This window comes from Denticeps clupeoides, chromosome 10 (genome assembly GCF_900700375.1).
Source record: "Denticeps clupeoides chromosome 10, fDenClu1.1, whole genome shotgun sequence".
NCBI lineage: Eukaryota > Metazoa > Chordata > Actinopteri > Clupeiformes > Denticipitidae > Denticeps > Denticeps clupeoides.
The window spans coordinates 1,176,148-1,191,830 of record NC_041716.1 but is presented as its reverse complement, the minus strand read 5'-3'; positions in this window follow the sequence as shown (position 1 = coordinate 1,191,830).

The window sequence follows — 15,683 nt, the reverse complement described above, 5'->3', positions numbered from 1 at the left end:
AATATCTTATACTGAATATCTAATACCAAACATCTAATGACGAACATCAATCTTTAATGTTGAATATATGTAACACAGAATATCTAATGTGGAAATCTAATCTAATCGATATGTAAAATGCGAAAATTTCAATCTGAAAATGTTATGATGAATGTCAAAATTGTAGGTTAAATAGCAAAAACTGAATATCTGAAGCCGAGAAACAAATGACAAATATCTAATGCTGAACATTTGATGCTAAAATTTTAATGCTCAGAATACAATTTTTGAAAATTTCATGCTCAGTATCTAATGTTGAATCTCCAATGCTGAATATTTAATGCTCAGTATGTAATAATGAAATTCTGATGATGAATATTTAACACTCAGTATTTAATGTTGAAATTCTAATGCTGAATATTTAATGCTCAGTATCTAATGTTGAAATTCTAATGCAGAATATCTAATGCTGGTCAAATGTGCAAAACATGCCCCACGTTTTTAAGACCATTTTGCAAGATTGTGTGTGGTTTATTACCTTCAACTCACATGCTGCCATGATGGGGATCCGGGCTCAGACCAGCCATTCACATTCCCACAATGGCCCAGGAGCCTGCAGAATTCTGCTGATGGACCTGGGAGTTTACAGAGTCTAAAGCCATTCCACGTCCCAGGATGCTAAGAAATGCACCGCAAAACTCGCTCTGTTCTGTTGTGTTTCACACATGCCATGGTCTTGGATTAACGTTTCCTTGCCCCCTCAGGTCGATGCATTACAATAATCTCATGCCACGCACTGCACTTCCCTGGAATTACACCAGGTTGTCTGGAGAAGAGGCTCAGACCTCCTAACTTCCCACCTTCTTGTAGTTGGAGGACCAGGGCAGATTAAGTAACGACATTTATGAATAACACTCGTGTGCTCAGATAAATAAGCCGTAGACAAAGACTCATTTCATTTCTCTGATGGGAAAAAGTATGACCACACCAACTCCATCCATCGGTGTACACACCAGTGCCATAATCACAGCCATTCAAAAGAGGCCGCCATGAACGCCATCTGCAGCAAATCCACCGTCACTCCAGGGACACTCAAATCATCATTATAAGTCAAAATAAGACATTTTTAACATTAAATAAACACGTTTGACATTAATCAGTCTTGCTTATTATCAATATTATCTACAAAATAAAAAGACTGGATATGGGTCTGGCACTAATAACATGGCCTGTTTTATTATTGCCACCGTAGCGGGACAGAATACGGGCGGTGGCCTTGACCACTAGTAGCTTTGCTCAACATCCTCAGCAACACACAGAGGGACCCACAGGATCTTCTCCACATGCAAGTGAGATGTTATGGTAGAAGGGAAGCATACTTCAGACAATATCCTGGACGTTGAACCACCGCCAGCTCCCGTCTTCTCTCCTGATGTAAATGTCCTACTGATCCTGTCCTGGTTTTCTCACCATTGCGGTGAGCGTCGCATTTTCTGCTGCAGGTCTAGTGTGAAGGTGCAGAGTAAAAAGGAAAAATGTGACCAGGCAGCGGGGTCACTGGTTTCTCTTGACAGTAAACCTCCATTAGGAGCATGAGGAGCCCCAAGCAAACGTGGTGACGTCTTCTGCAAAAAATGCGTTTGACTCACAAATGTTTCGAAATGTTATTTTATTCACAGTTACACGAGCCAGAATTCCCTACAAAGTGCAACGATTTAAATAGACGTCTAATTTTCGGAATCTCAGAGCAGCAAATGAATATTTATCCCTGGCCCCTACAACATGATGTACCAGCAGAGTCTACTTCATCCCATTCTGCATTCTGCACAAGTCACTTACGAACCTTCTTCCGCTGGAAACAAAGCACGTACCTATAACACCATTTTATTCATCTCACGAGCGGGGATGTGCAGATCGATCTCTAAATATCGATACTATCAGTATCAGTATTGTATCAATACTAGCACAACAGCATCGATATTTTTGCTCTTCTATTTCTCTACCACATTTAGACTGAAAGTAAACGGTAGAAATACTGCTCCTCACACATCAACGGGACTCAGTGATGTCACAGAAAGGGGCGGTCCCAGTCTGTGTGGTGCCCTGGGCAAGCACCAAACCCCGCCCCCCCCTCCAGCATCTCAGTAACCAAGACAAACTTTAAAATCTCATGTTGCCGCAGGCCATACACTTTTTAGTCCAACTTTCCAATTGCATTTAGCTTTTGTATAAAGTATCAGTATCGGATCGGAATCACCGATACCAGCCCGAATTTTACTTGGTATCGGATGGAAAAAGAAAATCGGTGGTGTCGCTCAGCCCTCCTCACAAGCACAGAATGTGGTTTTTACTGCTTCCACCCAGAAAGGGGGCAGGTCATGTAAAATACGAACATAATCAAATAGAAGAACAAGTTGTTCATATTCAAGCAGTTATGAGCAGTATTTAAAGACGAAAAAATAGGCCAGAACAAAAATGACAGAAAACTTCCTTTATAAAAATGTAGATCTAGAACAGTTTCAGATTTTTTTTCCCTCTTTTTTCTAGACTGCATCTGTATGTCTGTTTGAACATCGACTGGCCAAAAACCAGATGGCACAATTGCAAATATACATATTTGTATATCTTAGCCACACATAAAAAAATTATGTGTGGCTAAGATATACAAATTGGTATAAAGGAACCACAGATTTAATAAAATATCTCCCTAAATAGAAATGCACCCTCAACCCCTGAATGAATTTTCCACCATCTGGAGTTGACCAGTCAAACCTGAAGTCACCTTCAACCAGCAAGTCCTGCTGCCCCGCCCATCACACCTGCATTTCTTCTCTAAAATTACAAAGGACCAATAATCAACCACCACAAGCAACCATGTCGTGACTAAAAGAGTAAAATAAACTGGTCTCCATACACAACAGGAAAAGCAAGATGGCTGCCGCCCGCGCTCTGCAAAATGGGCATGATGGGCCTTCTCTTGCCTACAAAACATGAAGAGCCTCTTCCTGCAGCGTGTTGCCAATGTCAGTGCGGTCTGTCATTCGTTTTTTACCAGAAGAACCGCAGTGTCTGACAGCTCGGGATTAAACGCCCAACTGTTTGTTCAGCAGTATTGTCCTCCTGGTCGATAAATCCACCCATAAATCTCTGATGTGGTCTGCACTCATGTTGCTTAAGCAGTTTAGTCTGAAAATTCTCAAGAATTCCAGTAACAACTGTATGCTAAATTCATCTGCGATCCTGCAAGATCGTGAGTCACAGCAGCACAGCACACGGTGCACATGGTGAAACGTGTCCTCTGTATTTAACCATCACCCTGAGTGAGCAGTGGCCGGCCATGACAGGCGCCCGGGGAGCTTTTCCTTAGTTTTAGAAGTATTCACGAATGGAATGAAAGAATGAATCTCAATAAAAAACTCAAATCAGTGCTTTGATGCTAAATGGTTTTACCTGACAACTGGAGCAGTGGTGACCTAGCGGGTGAGGGAGCGGCCCCGTAATCAGAAGGTTGCCGGTTCGAATCCCGATCTGCCAAAGGTGCCACTGAGCAAAGCACCGTCCCCACACACTGCTCATCGGGCGCCTGTCATGGCTGCCCACTGCTCACCAAGGGTGATGGTTAAATGCAGAGGACAAATTTCACCGTGTGCACCGAGTGCTGTGCTGCTGTGTATCACAATGACAGTCACTTCACTTTCACTTTTTCACACAATTGCAAACTTGCAAATCCTGTCAGACACAGATGACCATGGAGTAAACATGTCCATACAAGGAATTTATAATGAAAAGCTGTGTTAGAGGTCAACGTTTGGAAAATAACGAATCTTTAGTGAAGTGTACTGCGCCCATAACCCAGAGGTTCGTTGGATCGAAACCATCCTCTGCTAATTAAAGTGGCAGCGGTGGCCTAGCGGTAAGGTCCCCTTGATGAAAGTCCCGTCCCCACACACTGCTCCTCGGGCGCCTGTCATGGTGCCCACTGCTCATCAAGGGTGATGGTTAAAATATGTTTCACCGTGTCACCGTGTGCTGTGCCTCAGTGTTTCACAATCACTTCGAGTGGGACCATCTTCGACGTTATTTTGATTCTACACAATGTGGTTCAGGTCCTGTACGGCGTCAGCTCTCTGCTTTGCTCAGCTGCTGCTCTTGTCTTGTATGTAAAGCCGCTGTGTAAATACGGTAGAAGCTGCTCCCCGGTTTTAGTGCTTTGGAATACCACACCCCCATAGTTTTGCCGTTTGGCTCGAGTTTTGCTCTGTTCTGATAAAGAGGTTTGTACTTCTGTCCCTGCTTGTTTTTCTCAGTTACATTTACCAGACGTCCTTATCCAGAGGGACTTTCAATCAGTAGTTACAGGGACAGTCCCCCCTTGAGACACTCAGGGTTGAGTGTCCTGCTCAGGGACACGATGGTAGTAAGTGGGGTTTGAGCCTGGATCTTCTGGTTCATAGGCGAGTGTGTTACCCGCTAGGCTACTACCACCCTACCTCATTTTCGTGTACGGCCTAAACCTCCGGAACCTGACCCTAACCGTCCAAATCATTACATTTACATTAACAGAATTTACCAGACGCCCTTATCCAGAGCGACTTACAATCAGTAGTTACAGGGACATGTGGACGCAGGGTTTAGAAAAAGAATGCTTCTCGTGTGGATGGGACCATAACCCTAATGTCTCAGATCTCATTTACATTTACATATACAGCATTTACCAGACGCCCTTATCCAGAGCGACTTACAATCAGTTACAGGGACAGTCCCCCCCTGGAGACACTCAGGGTTAAGTGTCTTGCTCAGGGACACAATGGTAGTAAGTTGGATTTGAACCCGGGTCTTCTGGTTCATAGTCGAGCGTGTTACCCACTAGGCTACTACCACCCCCAGATCTCGAACCAAACATGCGCATTTCAGAATCTCTCTTCAGGCTGCTTGTATTTAAAACCCGTCTTTTTTTTCCTTTTCTTTTTACCTCTGTTGTTCTTTCAGGCTCGTTTAAATTTCAGCGGTTGTGGTCATATTCTGTGTGTGTGTGTGTATGTGTGTGTTTGGTGGGAAGTTCATGCTTCTTCTATAATTTGTTGTGTTCACCCTAAAGCGCCGACTGGAAACCCGAACTAAGTGTTTCTGGTCGGATCCTGTAAGAAGTAGCGCCCCCTATCTGCAGGGCCCACCAGTCTGCCTGTGAGCCTGTGATATTTAGTACGAATTGGCTTTGATTAGTTAATCCTTAATGTGGAATCGACACATAAATGTACTGAAATTGAGTTTTAAAAAATTTCAGCAGTTTGGTAGATATTGTTATATTATTTATGTGGGTGGATGCTGACCATAAACGTACAGTTGCTCATAATTAAAAATACGAAATACTTCGTCATTAAAGTCAAATAGTTAATAAATAAAACAGAGTGGAGCAGAGTTTTTCGTTTTTACGTATGACCCGCACACACACCCCTGTCTGGACTGGCGTTTTATACGTCCATAATGAAAAGAGTTCCTCGTAAAGGTGCCTGTCCGCGTCCGGGCCGCTCGGAGCCACAACGCCGCGCTGTAAAAGAGCCTGATGAAAAAGAAAAACCGAGGAGGAGCCTTCAGAAACCCCGCCCCTCTCGGCCTCGCAGTTCTGGTCCCACGCGGGAGGAATGCCTCCCGGCCGCCAGCTCCTGCCGGAGTTGCCCGGTGCCGCTTTTTTCCAGCATCCGTGTCTGACACCTGCAGGAAAGCTCTCTTTCCATTACGCCATCAGCTCCCCACCTAATTAGCGCCCCATCTGTTTCTATTTAGGGACGCTGATGTCACCCAGTGCCCCCGCCCCCTCCCGGAGCAGCATGGAAGCCATTAGATGTCCTGAAATGAAATATCCAGGCCACGTTGTCCCTGGTTGTGTCTTGTGGCCACGTCGACGACACGTCAAGGCCGGAAAGATCTGACTTGTGGTATACAGACATCATGGTTTTCTGCTGATGCCAACAGGTCAAAGTTCAGAATCTTCATTCATCACCAATCATCTTACATTTACGGCATTTACCAGACGCCCTTATCCAGAGCGACTTACAACCAGTAGTTACAGGGACAGTCCCCCCCCTGGAGACACTCGGGGTTAAGTGTCTTGCTCGGGGACACGATGGTAGTAAGTGGGATTTGAGGTGAGTGTGTTACCCGCTAGGCTACTACCACCATCTTCATGATAACAGGAAGCCTTCCCGCTTCAGAAAAATGCTGAGTTATGATGTGTGATGGCAGCGCGCCGGAACAATCGATACGAGACACTTCCTGATGTGTTCAAGTGGAAAATGACCCCAGGACAGCGTGCGGCGCGGATCTGCTGATCGGGCCAGATGCCGCCACTGACTCGGCCTTATTGTGCACGGCCGCGCCGCCAGGTTGGGCCGGCGTTACGCGGCCTGACCCGAGCCGCCCCTCGTGAGGGAGCGTGGCGAATCGCATTTCTCCCGCGTCCGATTCTCACCATTCTTTCGGTCTGATTATTCACAGCTGCCTACTGCGCTGATGAGGATGCTGCTGGAGGAAAAGCTTCACTTCATCCAGGAGATCTTGGATTAAAGCGCCGATAACCTGCACGTTGGTGTTGGTCGTGGGCGCCATCTCACATGGACGCTGCCCTACAACTGGGCGTGTCACATATTGACAGAAGGGGGGTTTAAATCGTGAGAACTGTCAATCATGACTGCAGGCTCCACCCCCTTTTAAACTTTGTTCATAAAAACATACACAGAATTCAACTTTTGGGGGTCAGAAATAATTGTAAAAATTAAATGGTCTCATTGTACTGAGATCACTGAAGAATGTGCTCTATTATTAAAAGCTCATGATAATACAGGGTGGGCCATTTATATGGATACACCTTAATAAAATGAGAATGTTTGGTGACATTGAACACATTTTATAAGTGGTCACAAACTTGTAAATAAACATGACCCTCTTTTGTGTCCCTGAGCAAGACACTTAACCCTGAGTGTCTCCAGGGGGGGACTGTCCCTGTAGCTACTGATTGTAAGTCGCTCTGGATAAGGGCGCCTGGTAAATGCTGTAAATGTAAATGTTTTGAAATTCAAAAGTTGGATCCAAGATGGCCGACTTCAAAATGGCCACTATGCTCACCACCCATCTTGAAAAGTTTGCCCCCTCACATATACTAATGTGCCACAAACAGGACGTTAATATCACCAACCATTCCCATTTAATTAAGGTGGATCCATTTAAATTGCCCACACTGTACATTATTTTTCTGGTACGTCAAAACAGGAACATCTCTTCTGACCACCTTAGTGGAAATGTGACTGAAACGTACTCAATTGACGGCCCTTATCGTCCGATCAGCATAATCAATATTATCTAAATTCTCCGGAAGATCTGTGTGCGGCTGTGGGCTCTCGGTTTTCCCTCAATGGCCTCATTCATGTCACATGACTCCCCTTTTATTAATATAACCAGACTGTAAATGTCCCGGACACAAACCCGTCTTCATTTGTGTCCCATCATGTCCGTGTCAGTTAGAGCTTAAAAAGCCACATGTGGCTAATTACAAGTGGTGATTGACGACGTGTCTCCAGTTTAGAGACAGTTTGCATGTGTGTGTGTGTGTGTGTGTGACAGATAGATAGAGATGCAGCACAGGAGGAAGATAACAGACCTTTGTAATTGTCAGTCAGGTCTCTTCGTCTCTGACGGTCATAAAACGCGGCCTTCTCCGGGTTTTTCTCTTTTTTTTTTTTACAATCTCGTGACAAAGCGCCCCCCACCCCGCAAGGGGCAGGCCTGCAGCTCCCACGTCACGCTCCCGAACAGCCCATTCCGGCACACAACACCGGCGGTATTCCAGAACGGGAATGAGGGACGATATCCTGTATTAGGCCGCGGGTTTCCAGTATAAACAGAGCAGAAAGGCGCTTTATTTTAATGGGGGTCGTTTGTCAGGACAGAATACAGCCCTTTAGAGACGTCCTCAGCTTTCCCTTTAACGTCCTCATATTTTGTCCCTGTTGAATATTGCAGAACCCCGTCGCTTTTTGCTCGTCCCCCTGAAACCGGATTAAAGCCGGAACGCTCAGACCGCCAACCTCGAGGGTCCCGGACTCGTGTTTTCCCCGTCTCACTTTACCGAGGAGTCGTATTAGGGAACATTCCGTCAAATCGCGATCAATAGCCGTAACTGAGCATGTAAGTGGCCGAGCGCCGGAACTTTCCAGCGGGGGGAATGGCTGGCGTACGAGCGGGCCGGGGCTCGGGCTGTAAAACCCCATTCTTCTGGAGGTGGCCCTCGTCTGGAAGGACAGGTCCCATAAATCAGACGTCACTTTGTCGTCCCCCCCCGGGGCCGCGCGGCCACTCGAGGTGTAAAACGCCACTCAGGGACGAGCGGTGCGGCCGTGGCTCCCGGCGAGAGAGGGGCCGTCTTTCAACGGGCTGTGGGACCCGCGGCCGCGGCAGCTGCAGGGTGGCGTGAAAATGTAAAAATAAAAAAGAAGTGGGGTGTCCTGGGTTTCTTGAGGTTCCCCTCCTGCCACCCAGGGCACGGAGACACGCAGCTGTCGGCAGGATTGATGGGCCCAGCTGCCCGGGGACAAGCAGGGAGTGACGGGACAGGAGGGGCGTGGCCTGAGAGCGGCGAGGTGCGAGGACGGCGTCCCGGGTGATTGGAAGGTGATTCACGGTGACAGGACCTTTGCCGGCGAGGAGCCAGGAGGAGGAGAGGTGCAAGAGTCCCTCTGCAGATGTCCAAATAAGCGGTAAATCACCGGCCGGGCCCCGAGGGCCCTCAAGCGCTTTCCCGGAGGCTCCCGATGACTAAACCATTACAGCAGGCCCATCCCCCCGCTCTTCATCCTCCTCCTCCTCCTCCTCCTCCAGGCAGGTAGCAGCTCGGAGGCGTGTGCCGCCGTTCCCAGGAGCCCGTAAAAAGCGCCGCAGGGTCGAGCCGCCGACTTACAGGTGTTCTTAAAAAAAAAAAAAGAAAGAGAAGAAAACGGGTGAAGCGCTTTACGACCGCGCCTGTGTTCGGGGTTTCAGAAACAGACGTGACACGAAGGCTACAAAACAAGTTGAAACCACACACACGGTTACAGCTACCGACAACGCCGTGATTACGACAAGCGCGCAGCCATCTTACTTTCTACCTTCTAAACGGCAGGTCAAAATAACCAACACTAACTCATAAACGGGGGGGGGGATCTAAGTATTATGAGCGATAAAGGGTGGTAGTAGCCTAGTGGGTAACACACTCGACTATGAACCAGAAGACCCAGGTTCAAACCCCACTTACTACCATCATGTCCCTGAGCAAGACACTTAACCCTGAGTGTCTCCAGGGGGGGACTGTCCCTGTAACTACTGATTGTAAGTCGCTCTGAATAAGGGCGTCTGATAAATGCTGTAAATGTAAATGTAAATGATAAAGTATTGAACAGGAACAGAACCCCTCACACAAGGTTTATTCTGTAGAAGCGGAGCGGCTTTTCACGCTCTCTCATTTACGTCGACGAACGAAGCTTCTCATTATTTCTGCAACATCTAACAAACATGAAATTAAAGCAAAAAAGCAAAAAAAAAAAAAAGGATTATAAATAAACCGGGCCTGGGCTTCTCCCTCATGCCACGTAAGGCGCGGATTCCAGCGTCACTTGCGCCCCCCACCGGACGTGGGCGGAACTGCGCTGCCGCTGCGGTGTCTGTGCCGCTGATTTCAATTTTTGTAAAACGCATAAATTTCATTGTGATGAGAGTTACAGGGCAGTAATAAAGTAAAACACGACCCTGCACGCCAGGTTCGCATTGTGCTTGCTTGGCTATGAACGCATTCAAATATGATTTATCATAATGCAGCTCAACAGAGCACCAGAGTCGTTTTTATCATTATCAGGTGCTAATATTATCTATTATTTGCATTTATTATTTCGTACACCAGAGCAGAAGCAGCAATTATTCTTTCATCCCTGCATTTCCTGATTGTGACTATAGGTGGCGGTATAGCACCTGCCACAGAGGGCCTGTTTCTGCACCTTGTGGGCTGGGAAGCTTCCTGGACGAGGCCTGACCCTGTCCCACATGTCCTGGACAGGGCTGTGGTCTCCATTCTCAGGAGAGAAGTCCACACCCACTTGTTCAAAGCAGGTCTCCTTTTTATTTATTGTGACCGTATTCGTCACATTCAGTTCTGTCATGTGTAGACAATAGCATTTTCTGAAATTATCATCTAAGAAGGAACAGACATTTCCCATCAACTTTTATTCAGTACCCAAAAAAGGGCTTCCAAAAATGTGAAATCTGAAACGGGACTTTACTATCCAGCTTTTCCTGCTAACATTGCAAAACGAGGTTCTTATCATTCAAAAGTAAACTTTTTTCTATATAGTACATTCCTAATTACCAACTGAAAAAGAAATGTGCTCTTACACTAAATCCCAACCAAGAGGTTGGTTTGTCTGGCGTGACAATGGCATTTCTTCTCAGCAAGGTTGCCTGGTTGCTGCGTTTGTTGTGTCAAGTTAAGCACAATGACGGGCCGATAAAAAGTTCTCCACCGCTCACCGTGTCATTTTTCTAGACGACGGTAGGCTCTGTGTTTCAAGCAGACGTCTCATTAATCCCATCTGGACCACTGAAATCATCAAAATGTGGTTTCAGATTTGAATGGGACACGTACTGAATTTCAGAAGAACTAGGACCATCCAGAGTGCATTTTACAGACATCTAACATGACATGTCCAGGACATTTCATACTAATTGTGGCGTCAAAGTACATCATTTGTGTCGTGCATTTCATGATGTGACAGATCGCCAGCTGGCCAGTGTGAGAAGATACTGGATGTCCAACACACATGAGGTCCTCCAGTGTCCAGGGCCACATCCATGGAAATCCATTTGTGGGATTGCGTGTCCCAGAGTCCCAGAGTGTCCCTTGCTGCATGTCGCGCCTGGCAGCTCACGCCAGTGTCCCGGAATGCACCCAACAGGCCGGTCGGTGCTTCGGATTAATTAACAAATTAGCTGGAATGAAAAGGGATCGTCCATCAGCTCCGGCCGAAGAACGTGGAGGAGCGGCGGTCCGTTTAAAGACCGGAGCTGCTAGTCCAGTTATCGGCGGGATAAAGCCGCAGATGGACGGACGGAGGGATGAAATGATGGGACGATAATATCAGACGGGGCCTGGAGACAGGAAGGAGGGGAGACGCGAAAACCGGGAGTGCGCGGGTGATTTATGTCTGCCGTATAATGTTCTACAACCCCCCCACCACCACCCTGTACCCACTCTCCATACCGCGGGCACTCGCCCACCCTCGCTGGGCCGACACACACACACACACACACACACACGCAGCATTGCTCAGCCATGATTAAGATTCTGCCCGGGATGCGACTGCAGCACTTTGCAAATGGAAGACTGGACATAATTTCCCTAAAATGCTGCTTTTTTTATCACCTATTTCCCCTTCATCAGCCTCCGCGTGAGATTGATGGCCGATGGCACCTCTGACAACGTAGCGTTTTTTACGGCCAGATGTATAGGCTATCTGCTGCTGGCTTTACAGCTCTGTAAAAATGCTTATTTCTTCGATAAGGAGAGGCAGGGCGGGTGTGCGCGTCTGGGCCCCGACGTTTCATCGGCCCCGCCCGACTCGGCTCGCGCAGGTGCATGCAGGCTGACCTCAGGTCAGAGCGGGGCAAGTGGAATCTTATCTGGCTCTGCATGTTCATTAAACGCTCGTCTTGGGCAGTGGTGGCCTAGCGGTTAAGGAAGCGGCCCCGTAATCGGAAGGTTGCCGGTTCGAATCCCGATCCGCCAAGGTGCCACTGAGCAAAGCACCGTCCCCCCACACTGCTCCCCGGGCGCCTGTCATGGCTGCCCACTGCTCACCAAGGGTGATGGGTTAAATGCAGAGGACACGTTTCACCGCGTGCACCGTGTGCTGCTGTGTATCAATCACGTCACTTTATCACTCATCTGGTGGCTCTTAGGATAAATCGTTTGTGTGTGTGTTTGTGTGTGTGTTCTCCTAATTGTGACAGTGAGACCCGAGTGTTGTGTGATTTACGAGTAAACACGGCGGACGCCGGTGTGCCGAAGTTTATGTGCCCGGAGTTTATGCGCTCGGGGCCGGCGGTTCGGTTTATTCGTATCTGGAACGAACATTTCTGGGCGAAATTGGAGAAGTCGGCCATTGTTTATTTGTTTGCTGCCTCGCGTGAAGCAGCCAGTTGAAATATTTCCCTTTCTGGGCCAGTAAATCACAGGTTATGTTTGTGCCGTCGGTGCCGCCGGTGCGTGTGTGTGTGTGTGTGTGAGAGAGGGGGAGAAAGTTCTGGAACCGCGCTTGAATTGAAGTATAATGAGTTTACTCGTGTGCAGGAAGAATTGTCGATAGCTGTACTCCACGCTGTATTTATTTCCCTTTTTGGGCCTGTAAGTAATAGGCTCTGCGCTGTGTGTGTGTGTGTGTGTGTGTGTCGGTGCCGCTTGATGGTGGTCGGTACGTTAGAGACCCGCCCTGCCCCCTTTTTTTTCGTAGGTGTGTAATTATTTTGGACACGCCCACTTGCAGGACCAGCATGCGGATTATGGGAACAAGTGAATGGCATGGAGAAGGGGCGGGGCGGGGCACATTTTAGGGGCCGGGTGCACAAGCCAAAACCAGGGCACCTAATTTTGTTGAAAATATTGTCGTTAAGACAACGGCTTCACGCTGGAGGCTGCCAATCAAACGAGAGGCAGCCAATCAAAAGGGTGGTAGTAGCCTAGCGAGTAACACACTCGCCTATGAACCAGAAGACCCAGGTTCAAACCCCACTTACTACCATCGTGTTCCTGAGCAGGACAATTAACCCTGAGTGTCTCCAGGGGGGGACTGTCCCTGTAACTACTGACTGTAAGTCGCTCTGGATAAGGGCGTCTGGTAAATGCCGTAAATGTAAAATCCATTTATGCAATTTTCCCAATTTGTCAGGTGTATTAACTCAACCTCATCGTGCAAATTAGACAATCGTCCTCCGGCTTATTGGTCCTCGGTCAGCATGGTCAGAATGTTCTAATGACTCGCTGACAAAACCCCATCTGGGGGTTATTGTTTGTTTAGAAACTGCTGTATTAAAAAGAGTCTGACGAGTTTCTTAATTTGTCTGAGACTCACATCAATTATTATTATTATAACATTCAAGAATATAGTTCTTTTTATTTCACATACTTATTTTTACATCATTTCCTTCCTCTCTTCCTCAGTTTTCCCTGGTTCCTTCAGCCTGGAGCAGCGGCGGCGGCAGGACTTTTATGGGCGGGAGTCTGGCTCTCCTGCATTTAAACACGGGCATCTCCCTCACGCCGCTGACGTTGGCGGCGATGTCCTCCAGGCCGAGCAGATGCTGCTGCTCTGGGTGCCGCGTTCACCGCTACCCACTATCTACCCACACAGCCCCTTTCTGTTGGTGTGCAATTAATTCTGACATAAAAAAAGAGATTTAAAGTGGGGAGGGGCCTGTAGGCATGATTGACAGCTCCCACACCCCCTGCTTCCTCATTCTGGACGTTTTGACCCCGTCCTACATTTACATTTTTACATTTACAGCATTTATCCAGAGTGGCTTACAATCAGTAGTTACAGGGACAGTCCCCCCTGGAGACACTCAGGGTTAAGTGTCTTGCTCAGGGACACAATGGTAGTAAGTGGGATTCGAACCCGGGTCTTCTGGTTCATAGGCGAGCGTGTTACCCACTAGGCTACTACCACCCCTGGTCTCCGTTCTCTACACTCTTGATATACCTTATACACAAACATGGCCACGCCCCCCACCAACACCCGCCCACCTTAATGGGTGAAAGGGCGGACACGAGGTTAGTGAAGACAGTCCATGTGCTACGTCCTGTACAGTCTCTGAGGCTGAAGGGAGTAATAAATCATTTCAAGTGCAGCATTCATATTGATGTATGTTGCATTTGACAGAAGGAGCGAGACGAAGAGCAGAAGTGTCTTCCTGTTTAAATAAAGCGCTTGTGCTTGTCTGTGTCAACCTTGGTGTGTGTGTGTGTGTGTGTGTGTCCTCCTGCCTGCTTTAATTGGACTCACACCGAGCTGTTGGCCGTCACTCTGGCAGCCTGCATCACACGCAACCGCGTCCCGGACCGCGTCCCGACCCAGGCCCCTCTCTCGGGGACATCACTCAGCTAATCATTTCACTTTTTTTTTTCTTTTACTGCGCCCTTGATGGACAGGTAGGGCCGGGCCGTCCTGTTCTGGGCGCTCATGCTGCAGCGATTAACCGGCGAGACGGGTCCAGGTCCCTCCGCCTCCTCCACCGTGAATACGCCTTATTTGAACTGCAGCTTTGGTGCGTGGTGCCGCTGGAGGGTAGCGCCCTCGCTAGTTAGTGTGAATATTAATGCGGCCAGGGAAGACGAAGGGGGGAGGGGCGGTTTGGACGGGAGAGGAATTTGGACAGGCTTGTTAAAGCGGCCATTTCATCAGAATCGTTATTTTTTTTTTTGCGGCCCTCGGAAGGCTCGTAACTGGCGGCCTGTGAAGGGAGGCGCGCCGCAGCGGGGCCTAATTTAAAACCCGAAAGGTCAGGGCGCCGAGAGAAGGTCCCCGGCTCAGCCAAAAAATATAGAAAGCGAGGGGAAGGAGGGGCGGGAAGAGAGAAGCGCGTGGAGCGACAGAGGTGTGAAAATCAAGGCTGGAACAAAGGAGCTGAGAGACGGGCGTCGGCCTGTGTGTGGGGGGGGGGGGCGATTTGGAGAGGGTTGGGGTCGTTTTTTTTTCATTGTTTGGCCTCCGAATGTCATTAGAACACAAAGGTGATTGGCCGCTGGGCCTTTCTTGTGGACGGGTTCCATGGACGTGTTGTTTCCAGCGCCGTTTTATGGACGACGTCTCTATTCCACGAATGCTTGGCATGCCGGTCGTGGCTTGGCACCGCCCCGCCCGCGCAGGTGCCTGGCACCGGGCTGCAGTCAGGGCCCGGAGACGAATTTCTTTCTTTTTTTCAGATTTCTGCTGCAAACCATAAATGCCCCTCATTTACTCCGAAAACAACACTGCGGCCGGGATTTATTGTTGCAGATAAAAGAACATTCCGCAGCGTTCCTATAAACCCGCCCCGCCCGTTTGGAGGGTTTAGGGCATCCGTAGTCAGGACAGCAGGAAGTAATTGTCCGTTTCTGCTGCAGCGCTGGAATTTACACGCTGCCCGCAGTCAGCTGTGTGAAATGTTGGGGTTCAACACGCTCTGGCACCTTCCACCTTCTAAATATGGCTGGGATGGGTAGGTTTGGGGTAAAAAATATCCAAGTTAGAATCACAGAAACTTCTTCTGTCTTTAATTAGTTTTAATGTCATACTGAGAAAAGGAAAATCCAACTCTGATTATAATTATTATTACATTATGTTACCAGTGCGTCTGGATTCCGGCCATTCACCATTTTTAAAGGCTAAATAGGTTAAAATAATGTCATTAATCAGTCCATAATTAAATATGCAACCTCCCGACCCTTTTTATAGACTGTTTCTACAAAGAGATGAAGAGACAGTTTCTACTTTTAGAACTATTAAAACACATGAAAATGTTAATGAAAAATACACTTCAATAAATAAGTTAATTAAAGAAAAAAAGAACAGTTGTATGATGTTGTCATTGACACACACGTGGCTGGGTGGGGGCTAAAAGTTATCCTGCCGCCAGCCAGCAGGGGCGCTACA